We start from the raw sequence: 18,960 nt of genomic DNA on the forward strand, positions 1-18,960 counted from the left end.
CTTAGCCAGTACAATCAGGGAAAAGACATAAAAGCAACCAGACAGAAAGAAACAGGAAAGTTTGTGTTTTCACAGAGAACATGATTGTGCATATAGAAAATCCTAAGGAAAAACTATTAGAACCAGTTGGTTAATTTTAAAAGTTTACAGCATCAGAATCAATAAACACACATCAATTATATTTCTATATATACTGTTCGCAAACAATTGCAAAATAATGTTGGAAAATATTGTTTATAATAACATCAGAATTTATATGGAAATGTAAAGGACTTAAAAGAAGTGAAACTGCTTTTGAAAAGAAACAGTTTTTGTACTTAATACCACATATAAAGAAGAGTCATCGTGGCAGCCTAGGGTTGACATACAATCCAGGTATACAGATCAATGAAACAGAAGAGATAGTTCAGAAATAGGCCAGTACTTATATGGTCACTTCGTTTCCAGCAGAAGTTCTAAGGTAATTCTGTGGGAGAGAAAACATCTTTGCAACAATAGGTTCAGGAAAACTGGAAACATATGGGAAAAGAAACTCAACTTTAATTTGTACTTCACACTAAATACAAAATTGATTCAAAATGAATCATGGGCCTTAATGTAAATGCCAGAACTACCAATCCCCTGGAAGAAAACATGACAACATCTTTGCAAATGTGCAATTGACAAATATTTCTTAGGGAAGACATAGAAGCACTAAACAAAAAAGAAAAAAAAGGTAAATTGGGTTTCATAAAAATTAAAAATGTTGCTCTTCAAGAGATATGATTAAAACAAAATGAAAGGTCAAGCCACAGACTGGGAGGAAATATCCACAACATGTGTTTTATACAACTTAATAATAAGAAAAAGTCAGCCCAATTAAAATTAGGCAAAACATTTGTACAGACACATAAAAAGGCAGAAATCTGAATGACCAATAAGCATATTAAAGGTACTCACACATCATTAGTCATTAGAGAAATTCACATTAGTTCCACAGTGTTAAATGATTGACCCACCAGAATGGCTAAAATTAAAAATGTCCTAGCAATTCCACTCCAAGGAAAGTATCCAAGAGAAATTCTAACATATGAACATAAAATCTCTTCATAGTAGCTTTATTACCACAGCCAAAAACTAAAAACAATCTAATTATCTAGTACTAGGTGAATTCATACGCATCTTAATTTAGGATAGTGAAACATGCCATTACAAACTTGTTAGAACCCACAGAATGTACAACATAAAGAGTGAACACTAATAAAGTTTATGGACTTTAGTTAATTATAATTTATCAATCAATATTTGTTCATCAGTTGAAACCAATGTGCTACACTAAAACATCCAGTTAACAATGGGGGAAGCAGGCTAGAGAGGGATGGAAGAAAGGCAGGGGTAGCAAGGAGAAAAACTTTATGCTGAATGAAAGAAGCCAGGTATAAAAGATGAATCGTCTGTGATTCTATGTTTAAGACGTTTAAAACAGGCAAAACTAAATGACGGAAATCAGTGACCTCAAGATGAGTACATTTTTAAGTGTAATTATACTAATGAAATTGACTTACAAAAAATGAGCAGACCATCCAATAAACAAAAACCAAATAGACAAAAAGTCATTTAGGTCCGTGAAAACCTGACTGAGCACCTAATCATGATCTGTCATCTCAGGCTTATTTCATCTAAATGTTCTGTAAAATTCTAAATCAATAGACTGTAAGTAAATATCATCAAAGATATAGATACTCCAAAGAAAAAAAGTGCTTCATGTTGGTCACAAGGCATTCTTGATGTGGGTAGACACAGTATTATAAATTTAACCCTAGGTAAAAACAAATTAAAGAGCAAATCATTTTGATGATATGTCTGGGGTATCAGCGCAATCATTCAGTTATTTATTTAATATTTATTAATCACTTATTGTGTGCCCAAGCACAAACATTCATATTCTTTGTCCTTAAGAATTCACAATTTAGAGGGTAAAAAATGAGTAAATAGACTGCTATAATGCAATGCAATAGAGATAAATAATCCTTCCTCATGAATGATGAAAAGCAAGTATGGAAAACATGCAGCCATTCTCCTATGTGACTTTCAAGTCTATGGCATACATTGCTCTCAAAACAATTACCTTTCCAGAGATGCAAATATCAGACTAGAAAAATTTTGTAAATTAAGAAAGCATTGTGCTAAGTGCAATATGTATTTTTTATCATTTGAAATCTCAAGTTACTTAAATTGTCTGAGTAAATTGTTCACATGATTTCTAGATATCTGTATTTGTTGCAGTAGTCACGGTTTAAAGATTTTTAAGCTTTATTGAATAATCATCAGATAAATAAAACATTTCTGTGAAGTTTGCCAAAAAACTGATGTATGAGACCTCTTGTCAGAACTTCTGCTAGCTGTATTTATAACTTGATAACCGTGGCTATAGTGGTGGCCACGGATTGTGTGGGTGTCTTAACTACTTGGGAAAATCTGTTACTTCCTCCTTTCTTGTTATTGATTAAGGTCTTGAAAAATGTTGAAGTTTCCATCGTCAGTATTTTCCCTCTTTTCACTGAAGAATTTCTAAGCTTGGCAGTTCCTCTCTCCTTTTAATCATTCTCACTGACACACATACCAATTGAGGCTTCCCACAACATTTGGCATATTTGAATGATCCTAAGGTGTGTGTGCATGTGTGTGTGTGTGTGTGTGTGTGTGTGTGTGTGTTGTCCCTATACACTGTCTCACTTGATACAACAAAAAATTACCTTGGGCCATGGTGATCACAGTGAAAGCTCCACCATGAGGGGCAAACTTAGCTCCCTGGATTAACAAAGAACTAAACTTGCATTTTTACATACTGATGCTAATTTGCAATTGACCTCAGTTTCGTCATATTTCTCCCTCACATCATCCTCAGGAAGAGTGTATATATATATTATATAATATATATATATATGTATATATATATATATATATAATCAAATTATACTACAGGTTATAAAAACATGAAATTGCAAGAATTTTTCAAGCCTAATGTTTAAAACAAATCCTCAATAACATTACTTACCGGTAGGTATAACATTTCAAATTTTGTGGCTGAGAAGCCAGGTGTGCATTTCAAAAGAGTCACGACAGAATTTATTAGAAAGACCCTTAGGTATGGAAAGAAACCACGTCTTAGGCATTAGCTAAAATCTAAAATTAAAAAAAAATATACTGTCATTTTGAATGATGGGATCATTTATGATAACATTCCCCCTGAGGTCACTCAGAAGCCACAAATCATAACAATGTGTAGAGCTTTCTAGTAAACTCCTTGTGTTAGAAGTGAAATTCAGGAGATGAAAAATGATAGCAGTTGCCAGGTGGGAATGTGGACGGTAAACTGTTCTCATCTTGCCTCTCCTAGCTAAATGGCAATGGAACCTGGTTTTGTGCAATGGCTAAGGTCTCCTTTGGTCTTATAAGACTAACATGTTTTGTATCCATGGTTCCATCTGTGCTTCCTATGTGTTTATAAGAGGACTGAGTCTTTCAAATTGTTAGGTCTAAAAGGAAATAACCTAAGTATTGGCCTTTATGAGTGTTAGTTTTTATAAGGACACTAGCTATCTTAACTGTTTTTATGTTGCTGTCATACCACTGCTTTACCCCCAGATACCTCATTATTTTCTAAAAACAAGAGCATTATACTATAATACAACTCAATTATCAAAATCAGGAAACTAACATTAACACATTGCTGTACTTTATCTAATCTAAAGTTTTTATTCAAATTTTGTGAATAGCATCAATGGTATCCTTAAAGCAAAATGATTTTTTTCTCATTCACTATTAGATCTAGGGTCACATGTTTCATTTAATTGTCATGTCTCTTTAACCTGGACCACTTCCTCAACATTTTGTTGCGTGTCATGATTTTGACATTTTTGAAGTATATAGATACAGATTTTTTTTAAAAGATTTTATTTGTTTATTTGAGAGAGAGGGAGGAAGAGAGAGAGAGAGCACAGGCTGGGGACAGGGACAGAGGGAAAAGCAGACTTCCCACTGAGCAGAAAGCCTGACATGGGACTCGATCCCAGGACCCTGGGATCATGACCTGAGCTTAAAGCATATGCTTAACTGACTAAGCCACCCAAATGCCCCCAGACTTTTTTTTTAAGTATGCTATTCAGGGGCACCTGCGTGGCACAGCGGTTAAGCGTCTGCCTTCGGTTCAGGGCGTGATCCCGGCATTATGGGATCGAGCCCCACATCAGGCTCCTCCGCTGGGAGCCTGCTTCTTCCTCTCCCATTCTCCTGCTTGTGTTCCCTCTCTCGCTGGCTGTCTCTATCTCTGTCGAATAAATAAATAAAATATATATATTTTTAAAAGTATGCTGTTCAAGTTGGCTTTCTCTACTGTTTCTTCATGATTAGATTAGGATATGCATCTTTGTCAGAAATACAATGGAAATGGTGTGTACTTCTCTAGGCATCATATCAAAATGCATATGGCAGCCAGTTATCCCATCATTAAGTGACGTTAATTTTGGTCACTTGGTTAAAACGGTGTCTGTCAGATTATCTCCACTATTAAGTTACTACTTTTTCCTTTGTAATTAATATGTACCTTGGGGAAAGATACTTTGGGATTATATAATTTTCTCATTATTCACCAAACTTTTGCCCACTAATTTTACCATCCATTTATAATCTTTTGCTTAAAACAGTTATTACTACGGTGGTTGCCAATCAGTAATATTTTAATTCCATCATTTCTGCTGATTTTATTACATGGCATTTTACTCTAAAGAAAACTGTTCTTCCCTCCCCCCTTTCATTATTTATATCATTTTGGTCTTATAGATCCCCATTTTATTCTATCAGATATAACACATCACAACCATTATTTATTTCAATGCTTAAAATGACCCAGATCTGGTCAATTCCTGTGATCCTTCTGACGGAGCCCTATCATTCTTTAAGCAATTGGTTACTTTCTGGCACACGAAGATATTTCAGGTTTATTTTAAATATCCTAGCCCCAGACATGGAATTGGGATTTCCCCAAGGAGTTTGGCTTCCTTTCAGCATATATTAGTATTTGAAAATCAAGATCCAGGCTCGAGGTGTCAGCTGAACTTTAAATGATCTTTTGCCCATCCTATGTGGGCTAATAGGACAGATGATAATTCAGTAGCATCTCAGTCACAGACCAAGTCTATGCCCACTTGCCAATTCTTCCTCATGGGCTTTCCTTAAGGAGGGCAGTGTGGTAAAGGCTGAAAGCAGGAGAAAGGGAAGCTGAGAGGCATCAGTCGTGAGGCCTTATCCAAGTATTATGCTGCCATCCTCTGAGGACATAGCCCAGGACAGAGACATCCATAAGAGGCACTACTAAATGATTAGAGGTTATGTTGAAACATACCCTGAGGGATGAGAAGTCACCTTGGGAACTCCAGCTCCAGCTAAACTGACAGCAACAGTCAATCATGTGAGTGGCGTATCACAGTGAGTAGAAGTATTGCCCAGTTGAGCACTCTAAATTCTCGACCAACAGGATGTGGAGAATCAACGCCATTATTGTTTTAACTGCTAACTTTTTTTTTTTCTGAAACATATATATCTACAGAAATGGAAATATATGATAAGATGTTTATCTTGCTTATGAAATGATACCTATTATTTTAATTAGATTGTTCTACCATAAAGATGAACGTTTCAATCATAAGTAACTATTAAAACTACAAAGAATTTTAACAACAAAAAAAAAGAAGAAGAAAATAGAAGAGATAAAATGGAATGCTGAACAATTCCCAATTAATTCAAAAGAAGGCAGGGAAGGACGAATAAAGAATAAATGGGACAAGAGAAAAAAACCCAACATGGTAGATTTAAACACAAAATGTCAATTATACCATAAAAATAAACAAATCAAACACTCAAATTTGAGGTAAAGAATATAATATTGGACAAAAAAAACCCATGTAGGTTCTGTTTTTAAGAAATAGATGTGGATGACAATAAGAAATACATTATTCGAACATGTTGGATAAAGCTAATGCAGTTATTTGTTGGAAATTTGTATTCTAAAATGCTCTTAAGAAAAGAAGACAGGCTAAAAATAATGAGCTAAGCATCTAGCTTAAGAATTCCAAAAAAGGAGAAACAAGAAGCCCAGAGAATGTAAAAGGAAGGAAATAATAAAGTAGAAAACAAAAATACATTAGAGCGAATCTAGTGTGTGGTTCTTTGAACTAAAAAAATTTACAAATCTCTGCAAGACTGACTAAAAAGAGAGGGACAGCAAAAATAAGCAGTATCAGGAATGAAAAGGGGACACCTCAGAAAAAAGAAACAATTTTGAAAAGGGAGAAATACTGTAAATAACTTTTGGCAACTCACATGACAAATCAGACGAGATGAAAATTTTCTAAAACATTATAAATTACTAAACTAAATCAAGAAGGTCCAGAAGACCTTAGTGGACTTGTAATCATTAAATAAATTAAATAATGTATTTAAAATCTAACCTCAAAAATAAACAAACCAATCGAGACATATAAACCTATAAGAGCAATTAAAGCAGTATGATAGAGAGAGGAATCTATGAACCAAAACCCATGAACCCAGAACTGACCCCTGAACAGCAACACCGCGGGGGAATTGACTAGATGCCTGAAGTATAGGCAGCAGGGAGACCAGCACATACAATGGAAAGACCGATGTTCTGAATCAGGCAAGATGACTGGCAAGGCTAAGCAATCTTGGGCAATTCCTAGCTTGTTTCTTCCAGTTTCTTCAGTCATAAAATATAAATATAAGTATAAATATAAATATAAATATAAATATATATATATATAATATGTATACATATGAATCTAAATTTTATACATATGAATACATATATACACATATATACACACATATACACATATGAATACATATTTTATACATATGAATACATAAATACATATATATATTAAGATTTATGTATTTATTTTAGAGAGAGACGGAGAGAAAGCGTACTGGTGGGGGGAGGGGCAGAGGGAGAGAGAATCTCAAGCAGGCTCCACACCCAGCAGAGAGCCTAATGGCGGGTACAACACAGGGCTCAATCCCAGGACCCGTGAGATCATGACCTGAGCAGAAATCGCCAGTTGGTCACTTAACCAACTGAGCCACTCAGGTGTCCCATAAAATGGGATATTAAATCCCACGTCTTGCACATATTGAGTGAAAGGATTTGAGAAAGAATAAGTACTCAACATGTTCTTAAGTAAGTGTTGTTATTGTTCTCCTTCGGCTAGCATACCGCACTAAAAGAAGACGCCAGGTTGTAGAAGATGAGGTAGGGGACAAAAGGGACATTCGCGTGGATGACTATCTTCTTTCTTTACCTGTGCATGTTCTGTCTTCTTTCATGTTTTTTTAAAGTTACACTGGTTTTAAAAAGTCAAACCTGGTGAAGTAAAACTTACATCTGGCCTATTAAAATAGCTAGTTTTCTCTACATGTCCTTTTTCATTCCTCCCTCATTTCTTTCTTTCTTTCTTTTGAGAAGAGTGATTGCTATAATCTTCATTAAAGCCATAGAGCAAGTGGCAGTATGCAAGCATGCCTTAGGCAAGGGACACAGAGACTCCTGAGAAGTCTCACAGGCATAGTACAATCCGGGAAGCTGTTTTATTGCTGACTTCTTTGCACGTTAAAATATTCCCAGTTGATAGTTGGGATAATGACTTGCAATGATTCTTTTAATTAATTAATTTTTTGTTTGGATTTTTAAAAATTATGTCTTTTGTTTTAAAAAGCCCCAGGGCATGAGTAGATTTTTAAAAATCATTAATTAAATATTCTAAACAACTGACAGTAACATTAGTAAAAGGAAGAGGAGGGGCGATGGGTGGCACAGCGGTTAAGCGTTTGCCTTTGGCTCAGGGCGTGATCCCGGCGTTATGGGATCGAGTCCCACATCAGGCTCCTCTGCTATGAGCCTGCTTCTTCCTCTCCCACTCCCCCTGCTTGTGTTCCCTCTCTTGCTGGCTGTCTCTATCTCTGTCAAATAAATAAATAAAATCTTTAAAAAAAAAAAAAAAGGAAGAGGAAAAATTAAGCTCTCAGGAAAACACTCAGTAGACAAACTATCTTGTGCATCAAGATCAGAAATTGTCAGCTTGCTTAAAATTCAATACCGGACACCAAAAACTGTGTCAGGGAAGTCTATGCAATAATGTTAGAATTCTCAGCTATTCAGCAATTTTTGAGGTCCTAAGAATGCCAAGTGTTCACGTGCCATTATTTTGACAGAGTTATAGAGACCTGGAATTAACCTTATAAAGATATTCTTGTTTCTTCATGACAAGGATAGAGTTGACATCTTGTGACTTACCATTATCTGCTTTGTGAGTGTTACAGCTTTTTCTAACAAGCTGAAGCAGGGAGTTTTCTGAGTACATCCAAATTATATTCAGTCATATTTGCCTTTGTGAATAGTAGGTATGACATTTCTGCCAGGCAGTTTAATATGCCACAGTAAGATTAATGAGCAAACATCTAATAAGTTTATTATTATTATTATGTTCCTCTCTGGGTTAACAAAATGGAATAATGACTCACGATGTATTGTCACAATTTTTTTCCACATTAATTCACCTTCTCATTTTCTTCCTACTAATTTTCTCTTGCCCCGAAACTCCCACCCAATACATAGAGAATAAAAGAAAAGAAAAAAAGGGTGAAACTAGCACATATTCTGTACTTATTATGTATAAGAAACCACGCTCCTTTGACTTGGATTATCTTTAATCCTTAAAATAACCCTATGAGATGGTCCATGTATTCTTCTTGCCAATGAAACAAAGAAGACTCAGAAAGGTTATAGCACACTCCAGTGCCACACAGCTAATATTCAGTACAGGAGGATTTGAGTTCCAAATTATGAGACTGCAAAGCCCAAACAGAGTACTTACTACACACTAATTTCACATCCTTTATTTATTATGAAATATCATATAGTGTCTCGAATGTTTATATCCTATGGATCCTGCCTTCTGACTTTGAACATTAGGAAACTGAAGCAAAAAACAGTCACTCATACTCTCTGTGCCAGGCTGGCTGAACTCTCTAACAGCAGGACGTTGAAAAGATGAGGCTACAGATGTATAGAATAAGTAAGAAGCTTATCCAAGGTTACACAGATAGTAAATATTGAAGCCAGACTTATGTCTTAACTATCATGTGATATACTGCCTCTATATATAAGGCAGCAGAAAGTTTAAAAAGTGGCCAGGAATTTTAATTTTCATTTCCATTCATATTAGTTATCATCTTTGTGATAAGACATATAACATCTTAGCATCTAGGTGTGGTGGCTCAGAGTTCCTACAGCCTTATCCTCGTGTGAAGCATCAGAATGCACACTGTTTCCTACTATAATCAAGCTCACACTTGAAGCTAGAAGAGCCACACAAATTTGGATAGGTTTAGAAAAAAGCACAGGGGTACATGAAAAATAACTCTATATAAACTGACCTGACACTGGAAACAGAGTGTCATATTTTAGATTTTAAAACTGTTACCAGAATATTATTACCCCCACACATTATCAAGAAAATAAAAGTAGGTTTAATCTTTCCAATAATGAAGTATATGTTTTAAAAATATTTTAAAGTTATTTTTAATAAAGTACATACTTTGTACATTATGAATATAAAAAGGATTATGATTTACCCAATAGCCCCAACAACTGATGATAAATATCATTAATATTTTGTGATATTTTTCTCTGTTTTTCTGTATGCAATTTATAGTGATGAAATTATACTGAATGTGTTGTTTTGTTCCACACTTTTTTTTTCAATTATTGTCCTAACATATGGATTTTCATCTGTGTTTAGTTATCTATTACTACATAACAAATTACTTCAAAGCCTAGTAGCTTTACACAATAATTTTTTTAATCAAAATCTCTGGGGGTCGGGAATCCTTAGTATTGCTGGATGGTTCTGGTTCGGGGTCTCTCTTGAGGCTGCAATCAAGATGTCATTTGACAACTTCACTGAGGCTACAGGATCTGCCTCAAAGATGGCTTTCCGACAGAGCTGTTGGCAAGAAGTCTCAGTTCCTCACTGGCCACTGGCGGGAGGCCGGGGCTCCTCCCTGTGGGGATCTTCTTGCAGGACCACTCAAGTGTCCTCGCTGCATGTCAGCTGGCTTTCCCCAGAATAATCAAAGAGTACAGTGATGGAAGCTGCCATGTCTTCTATGACCTAGCTTCAGAAGTCCTCCTCCACCATCTCTGCACTCTGCTTTTGGTTATAGAAGTTATTTCTGTTTAACATGGGAGGGGACTACGCAGGAGTATGGACACCAGGTACTAGGATACAGAGATCTCCGTGGCCCAAATTGGAGACTAGCTATGATGCTCTTATTAACAATGAAAAATAACAACAACAACTTTAATATGATGGTATAAAGAAACAGTCTTGTTTTCCAGGAAATGGCTTCTCAGACCTACAACTGAAAACAAAGGTGCATAAATACATATCATTTTGGATTCGAGGAACACCCAGATCTTGACAAGAGAATTCTGCCTTCCATAAGTCCTTTGAGAACTGTTATTTCTCACAATTGAGAAATTGCTTCTCAGGACCACTGCATTATCTGCTAGAGGACTGGCCCAAGGGGATAGCAAATTGGAGATCGGGTGGGACCCTTGTCCTCGAGTCCTGTTGGATCTTAGCTTATCCCTATTAAGTGCTTAAGGAACAACAAACAGAAAAGGAAGACTTCACTTCATGTCTTTCTCTTCTCCCCATCCTAACCCTCTCAAAACAAGAAATAGATTTAAGACGACGAAAGGTGTGTGTGTGTGTGTGTGAAAGTAAACCAATATCTGTATGTGGGTGTCCTTTGGAAGTGCTCAGTGAAATTACAGATGATATCCAAATATTATGTATCAACGTGTATTTATTCCGGGAAACAGGCATACATCTATCATTCTGTTGTTTTAAAATCCTCAACTAGAACAAGTCAGATTGTGAAGATATAGAACAAGAAACAAAGAATTTATAAACGTGGTAATAAGAAAATATTTTCCCCTTAAATCCATTCTCCAATGCTTTCTTTACAGCAAATCACCTGGCAACCCTCTGAACAACAAGCGAGAAACAGACATCATGTTATCAGTTGCAGATAGATATATTAGCTTTAATCTATTTCATAACCCTGCATTGATCAAAAAGCCACAGAAATTTAGATTTACTTTTGCAGAGAGAGCTAAAGGAACATTGGGGTCAAAGTCACTTAGGAGCATGTATTGCTGATTTTAACTATTTCCAGTCAAAACTGGGGACTTATTAATGGTATTTAGTTGGAGGCAATGTTCTGCTAGGGGGCAGTGGAGAGATAGGGGGTCAGGGCCTGAATCTTAGGGTCAGGGCCTCCAGAGTAAAACTTTTGAGTTCCTGAAACACGATGTCTAAGAATTTGGTTATTTCACTTTTCAGAACTGGACTCTTCTGCGTTATCACAATGTTAATGCACACATGTCAACAGACACAGTAGGGCTGCAGAGATGGCTTTTACTCGAAATATCCAGGAGAGGTCGATGGACAAATTGACACAGGGCAATGGGGAATCTAAAGGCAAATCATCAAATATTGAGATCAGTTTTGTCTTTATTTCATTAAATTTATTACCCCTGGTTTTAATTTTTGCATTTTTACCACATTAAGTGTATAAAATGGTATTTTCCTGAGACAGAAAAAAGCAATAATACTCATTACAATCACTAACACAAACCAACCGACTGTATGCTAGGCGCTGTTCTAATTGCTTTACATGTGTTACCTCATTTAGTCTTCCCAATGCCCTGTTTAACCCTATTTTATAGATGAACAAAGGCACGGAGGAGAAAGGGAGGGATGAAATAAGTTGCCCAAGGCCACGCAGCTGCTAAGGAATGGAACTAGGCTTCAAAAGATGGGTGAGTCAGGGTCCAGAGTCTAGGTTCTTAAGCACGCTTTTATGCTGTCTCCTCATTATAGAAAAAGTGAGACGTATCAAACCTGTAACATTCTCGGAACCTGAGTCGTGTAATGATGAGCGAAATGTTCACAGTGGCCAAAGAATACCTGATTCCACCGTATTTAAAATATTGAAAAACACTTGGGACAAAAATTATGTATTTTGAGCAAATAGTAATACACAGGTACATAACATCTTTCTCTTAGAGACCAAAATCTGTAATATGGGTGCTCTGTTGCCCTCCTGGCTACCCCTCCCGCCTACGTATATAACAGCAGCAGAGGAGATGCTCCAGAGAGAAAGAATTCTTGAACCAAAAATAGTTCATTTTTTTCTGTTGTATCCTTTTGCATGAGCTCACTAATTTGAGGATGAATGCCTTTTTGTTTTTGTCAGAGCAGCCTAAGGAAATTTCAGTACTAGACAGTACTTGGATTTGTCTTCCCTCAGACTCTGAACTTGCAAATGAGGGCAAATATACAAATCATTACATTTAAGAGAAGACAGATCTCTTATCAGTGTCAGAAAAAATGGAAACTAAAAGCTCATAAAAATGCTAATGATCATATCTTTCCCAAATGCTCTAGTTTAGTACAAAGTTTCTTTTTGATAACACCATATAATGCTCTCCTCCCCCTTGCCTGTTAATCTCCATTTCTCAGTGTGAATTTAGAGCAAATAACATAAATCTATAAAAAGATACTCTGAATTCTCTTCCAAATATAATACTTGGATAATAATGCAATTGTTGGGCAAAGTAGCATGCTTTGCTCATTAGCAATGAACACAGATGTGAATCTCCTCTGTCCCAGCATTTTCCTCATTCCCATTACTGTTCTCCACCCGCAGTGCCTGTGAGCCTGCTGAGCATGTCTGGCGGAGGGGAGGCCATCTCTGTGTACCTGCACCAGTCTCTGTCCTTTGCCTGCAATAGAGTTCCTTGCAGTCCTTCCTGAAGTAAGAGTCAGGGAGAATTGGTTTTTTTAATTGTACAGCTGTTGTCAACCCTTTGTTTATAAGCCTGAGTTTGCTTAAGTGAATAAATCCGGCCTTGTGCTCTGAGGCTACCAGATACACCAAGAAGAAATCTATGGCCTTGTCATTTATGTATAGGCTAGTTCTACCTGTTTGAGTAACATCCATTGACCAAAGTTGAAAAACATAACGCAAAGTAATCAAAGGCACATAATTAACTCTGAAGCAAGGGAAAGGCATGAGATAATTTTTATTGATTGTTAGCAATAAGTCTTTTCCCTAGATAACAGGTATTGTCTTGTTCCAGGAGAGAGAAACCTACTAATCCACAGTTAGCCTATTTTTTAGCATAACCTCCCATAGGTGACATCAAAAAACCAGAATGACGATCTGTTTCTAAGTCAGATGATAAAATAAAGTACCTGCTTACAGAATAATGAAAAGCTCCTGTTTGAGGATGTTTGAGCTGCTTTTATCCAGGAATTTAATCTGTCAACTACACTTTTAAAGGCTCTAAAAATCTAATGATGGAACAATAATTATACAGCAGATTATGCAATATTTCACTGCAAAATTGAGTTCTTATTTTGAACTTCATATTTTTTTGCTTTTGTTAATTTTCTGTTTAAAAAAGGACTTAGTGCCAAACAACATAGTCATTGAAAAATACTGTATGTGGTTTTGTTATGGTTCCAAAAGATCCTTTACAACCTTAATCAAAAAGCATTTTTACATAAATATATGATTCTTATTTTGTGGAATTTTGTTTTCTTTGTCCTGTTTCTAATATCAGAAAAACTCTCTAAATCAGGGAAGAGCTATTGACTTGTCCTGGTTAATGCTGCCCTAAATGAAATTTAGTTGGAGATTTAAATTTCGAAGTAGCAAGAAAATACAAGTTCCTAAAATGAAGCCTTTTAGAAACATGGTTTCTATAACTAGAATTTATTGGTTGAAATATTAAATATGTTTTATGTAGTCAACACTTGGCAATCTGTGCACTGTCAGATTCCTTCTGCCCTTTGACAGGCTCTGTGACTTTCTTGTTCTGTTTGTGCTGCTGGGTCATATTTTTCCCATTTCTCTGTTCTTCCCTAATCTCCTAAAGACTTTCTTTACTTCCTTTCTGTGGCAACACAAAGCGAGCTTGTTTGCTTACTTCATGATTGACTCAATCTTATATATTGGCTAGGCACCCATGGACATTAAAAGTAGAAGTTGTAAAGATTTTTTAATCTGAACACTATTATTGTGATCTGTGCATGGGTTTGTAATGAGCTCAGGTGATCGTTGAGAAACTTCCCTGGGCATAGGACTGACCAACAGAACAGAACAAATCAGCAAGCTACAGCTTGCTTTTAGCAGGTATGGTATGTTTTTGAAGTAATTGTATTCTCAACAAGAAATACCATACAGAGTCTCTGACTTGTGGTCAGGCATGAGATGGCATCAGCTGGCTGGTGTTCAGTCCATTCAGTCGAAGACCAGCTTCATAATAGCTCCAGTGATCTCTGATCCCTGGTATTTGCACCTTGTGTAGTTCCCTCCCGCACTGGCCCAAAGGTGATCTGTATGTATGCCCAATACTATATGGCAGAAGTATTGGTATGTCACATCTGAGATTAGGTAATAAAAAAACACTCTCCGTATTGCTCTCAAATCACTTCCTTTGGGGAAAGCAAGTTTCCATGTGATGAACAGCCTTAGGGTGAGGCTCACATTGGTGAGAAACTGTATGAGGCCATTGGCCAATCACCACATGAGTAAGTTTAGAAGCATATCTTCCAGAACAATCAAATGTTTAGGTGACTGCATCTCCAGCTGGTATCTTAATTGCAACTTTGTGAGAGACCCTGAGTCATATACACACTATTTGTACATTCCTAGACTCCTGACCCAAAGAAATTGGGTGACGTAATAAATGTTTGTTATTTTAAGCTGCTGGAATTTGGGATAATTTGTTACACAGCAATAGCTAGCTAATACAAGGTCTACTGCTAGGTATATGGGAAAAGGCAAAGTTCCTTGGCTGTAAGAGTTGGCAAGTCAGTGTTATATGCAACCAACTAAGGGATCTGCGCCCAGGGCAACACTCAGTGCAGAAGAAAAGCAGAGTCACAGGTCTAGCTTCATATCCCAGGGTGGAACCAATATATGCCAGTTGCTAAATTAGTCTCTGTGAACATACTCACTCATTTAGGTTAGCTCAGAGCAGTTTAATGAGGAAGTTTATTTTCTCATTTTTACACATGAAGAAAGCAAGTCTTAGCTTGTCAGTAACTTTGAGAACACACAGAAATCAAGTGGCAGAGCCATTAATTCAATCTTAGTTCTGTTTAACTTTAAAGATCACACCCTTGAACTGGTATGGTTTGTAGCCTCTGATAATTGCCAGCATTTACAGAACACTGTATGTGCCTACTACCACGCCACCTCTCTCTCTAGGAATAAAAGAATCTCCTCTAATCCTAAAATCCCTGCAAGATATATATTACTTCCGTAAATAAATAAATGGAAAGGGCCTTTTTAGAGTGCATGTATTAACATGGGAAAAGGAATGATTTTAAGAATTCATCTCGTTTCTCAGACTCTCCCCTAAGAATATTTCCCAGCTACCTACTTATTTTGTGATTTCTCCAAATTAAAGACACTCATGCTGCTGCTAACAGGTTTATCAGAAGGATTATTTCCTTTTCTGAATCATTCACTCTTCTCCTCCTTTCCATTAGCTTGGATAATGAAACATTACCTGTGTGCCCTCTTTGTAAACACACATTGGAGAAAAGAAGAGACCAAAACTTCTAGAGGTGTCTGAGAACATTTAGATTGGAAACTCTAAAGAAGCCAGGACCTAGCATCGAAGCATCAGGGAGATGTTCTTGAAACCAGGAAATTGGTTAGCAGCACTGGAATAGACCATGAAAATAAGAGAAGAGCGCATGGATTCAATAGATGACTGCTACTGACACTTGATTTTATAATGTACTTTCTGTTCAGGTGTGCTCATTAGTGCTGGAACTTAGGGAAGACACAGGCTGTGGTATGAGGAAGGTCGTCTTAACGGACAGAGATTAAGTATATCTTTTATCCCGTCAATTCTTTTTTTTCTGAAAACTTCACCTGTATTGAAAACAGATATTTGGCAGAGACCTACAAATGTTTAAGTTAAAAGAGATGTGTGGTGAAAAAGATCACCCTGTATTAACTTTATAAGGGGCTGCTTCAGATTCCTCTCAGTGTGGAGATGTCACTTTGCCATGCAACAGACACACATACACACACATGCACATGCACATGTGTGCGCGCGCACACACACACACACACACACTTCTTATTTCTCTTCCTTTCTTCTCTTTTAACTTTTGAAGTATTTGGCTTTATTCCCCCAAAGTGCACAATAAAGAGATTCTCACAAATTGTCAACACCTGGAACACATTTTCTCTTGGCTATGGGCACATAAGTATCTTTATTCTGAATGGGGAAAGAGAGCAGACCTCCATCCTGCCTGACTTGAACATTCACTTGGTATTAACCTAGTTTCCTTAATTTCAGTGTCTAAGGATTAGATACTTTGAATATCAAGATTGTTTTCCCTTGTAAAATAAAAGTGAACTTCTGCTTTCAAAATTTTCTCCTTGCTGCAGTAGATAATGGATCCATGCAAACTTAAACCTTAATCACTTCAGAAGTACATGTGATAGAAGCAAAAGTAAATGGTTTGAGGGAACATAACAGTAATATTCCTACATTTGGGCTTTGATAGGATCCATGTTGACTCTGATTTATGTTTTGACTTAATTTCCCAAGTTGTTGAAACATTCTTGGTTGCTGTCGAATGAGTCTAACCACCCTACTCTTGATTCTCGTCCTAAACTCACCCAAAGAATGTGTTTTTGATGAGTCAATACTTATTTATAGTTTGCTGAGCCATTGGTACTAGTGAAGTTATCAAAATGTAAAGTTGGTTGAGAATTTAACAAACATCCTGGATATCTCAGGGTAACATGCTTTGGGCCATTTTAGGAAAATAAAACTTGCCCCAATTGAGGAAATGGAAAATTAGTCCAAGTGACTGGACTGCAAAGGAGAATATCAAATGTAATGTCTTCTAATGACACTTCAAGAGACAAATGGAAGTAATGATTACAGTGGCCATGGATGTTGATGGTAATGCTGTCATAAAGTTCTTATCAATGACTCAGGTAAAAGTTGATTTCTAAGCTGTCTTGCAAAACTTTCATTACACTGTATACTCTTCTACATCCCTGAAACGAGCACTGCTCTCATTCCAAAGTAGCCCTGCCAAAATGCTGTGATAAAACTCAAGAACCCAGAAGTGCTAATCCGACAACTTTCAAAACTTTTCACCAGTCCTGTATCTGGCCTGCTCTCCCATCGTATGCACTGGATAAACAGTCTCAAATTAACCAAACTGCTCCCATAGAATTTAAAATTAGCATTATCTATTTTGAAACCTAACTCTATTTTGAAATCTACAATTTGTCTAATCCTGTCTTCCGTTGACACTTCCTCACACTCTTCTACTCCTTGTTCATGTCATAATATTATTTCTGTGCATGTCTGAGTCAACTCCAGTAGATTATAAGCTCCTCAGTATGTTAGTCATCTTTCTATCCTCCATGTAACCAGTAGAGCATTTTATGCTGAAAATATGATAGAATCCTAAACATGATAGCAGATGTAATCAGCTTTGTAATTGTAAAGCAGGAGTCATAATTCTATTTGTACGGCAGTCCTATAAACATCACATGCTTTCCATCAAAACAGAAAGCAAAAATTTAAAAAAAAAATCTAGAAGTCCCAGGGAGTTTTCTTATAGACTCAATATATTGTGCCCAGGTCTTAGTTATATTAAGCATATTATTTATAAAGGATGATGATGAAGATAGACAGGCATAGATAGATAGACAGATGATAGGTACTTATGTAGTACTTACTATATTCCAAATACTGCTATAAGTGCTTTACAAATATTAATTTTCATGACAAATCCATGAGGATGGTATCATGATAATATCTATTTAATAAATGAATACGTGGAGTCACAGAGCATTTGGCTCACGTGCCAAGGTCACACAGATAGCAAATGGAGAACACTGGATTTGATCCCAGAAAATCTGACTCCAGAGTTCCGTGTAATAGTGCAGAATTTAGGAAATCTTAGATATAGTATATATACCATACTGGTTGAAAATAAAATAGGGCATGCGGGTATCATTTCTCCTGCTCACCAGCTTCTTAGTTGTTAAGTATCAGGTGGTCATTATTTCTCATTTGCAAGAAGAAAGCAGAACAGAGATTGAATAAGAGAAATATCACTTACCATTGAATTGTTTCTTCTACATAAACATAAATACAAATATCTAAGATTTCCTTAATTTTGTGCTGTTCCAGGGAATAATTCTTGAGTCGTGTTGAGGCCAGGGACATTTGGAAAAGTCATCTCTCTTACCCACAAGACTGAGCAAAAGGCTTTAACTGTCCGTGCAAATTTCTTCTTCTCTACGGGCATTTCCCAACTTACACTTTAAATATATCACCGTTTATTCTTTTAACATTAAAATCTAGTGTCTGAAATACACAGATAAGGTAAGTAGCATCCTTTTACCGAAAGGATCCTGAGCAGAATGAATGCCCATTTGGGTGAGCCAACACTTCCCTCGGTTTCTGTATTTCTTCCTGTGAAAAACAGACCCTTAACAAACAAGCAGATCTTCAGGTATTTAACTAGGTCTAATCAAGACTAACCCATGGTAGATACAGAGAATCTGACTGTAGATAAACACTAAACAGATTCGATTGATTGTACTTTTGGTTTCCTCATTGTTTGGAAGGTGAGCAGAAGTTAATTAAGCATTTAGACCTATTTGCTTGGCTATAAGTGTGTTTATTATGCTCCAGCTGGATAGCCCATTGTTTAGTGAGTACTTTCTTTGCATCCCTAAATCAATTCGTCTGTTAGACAAAACCCAATGATT

This window comes from Ursus americanus, chromosome 12 (assembly GCF_024610735.1).
Source record: "Ursus americanus isolate L20-20 chromosome 12, mUrsAme1.1.p, whole genome shotgun sequence".
Lineage (NCBI taxonomy): Eukaryota > Metazoa > Chordata > Mammalia > Carnivora > Ursidae > Ursus > Ursus americanus.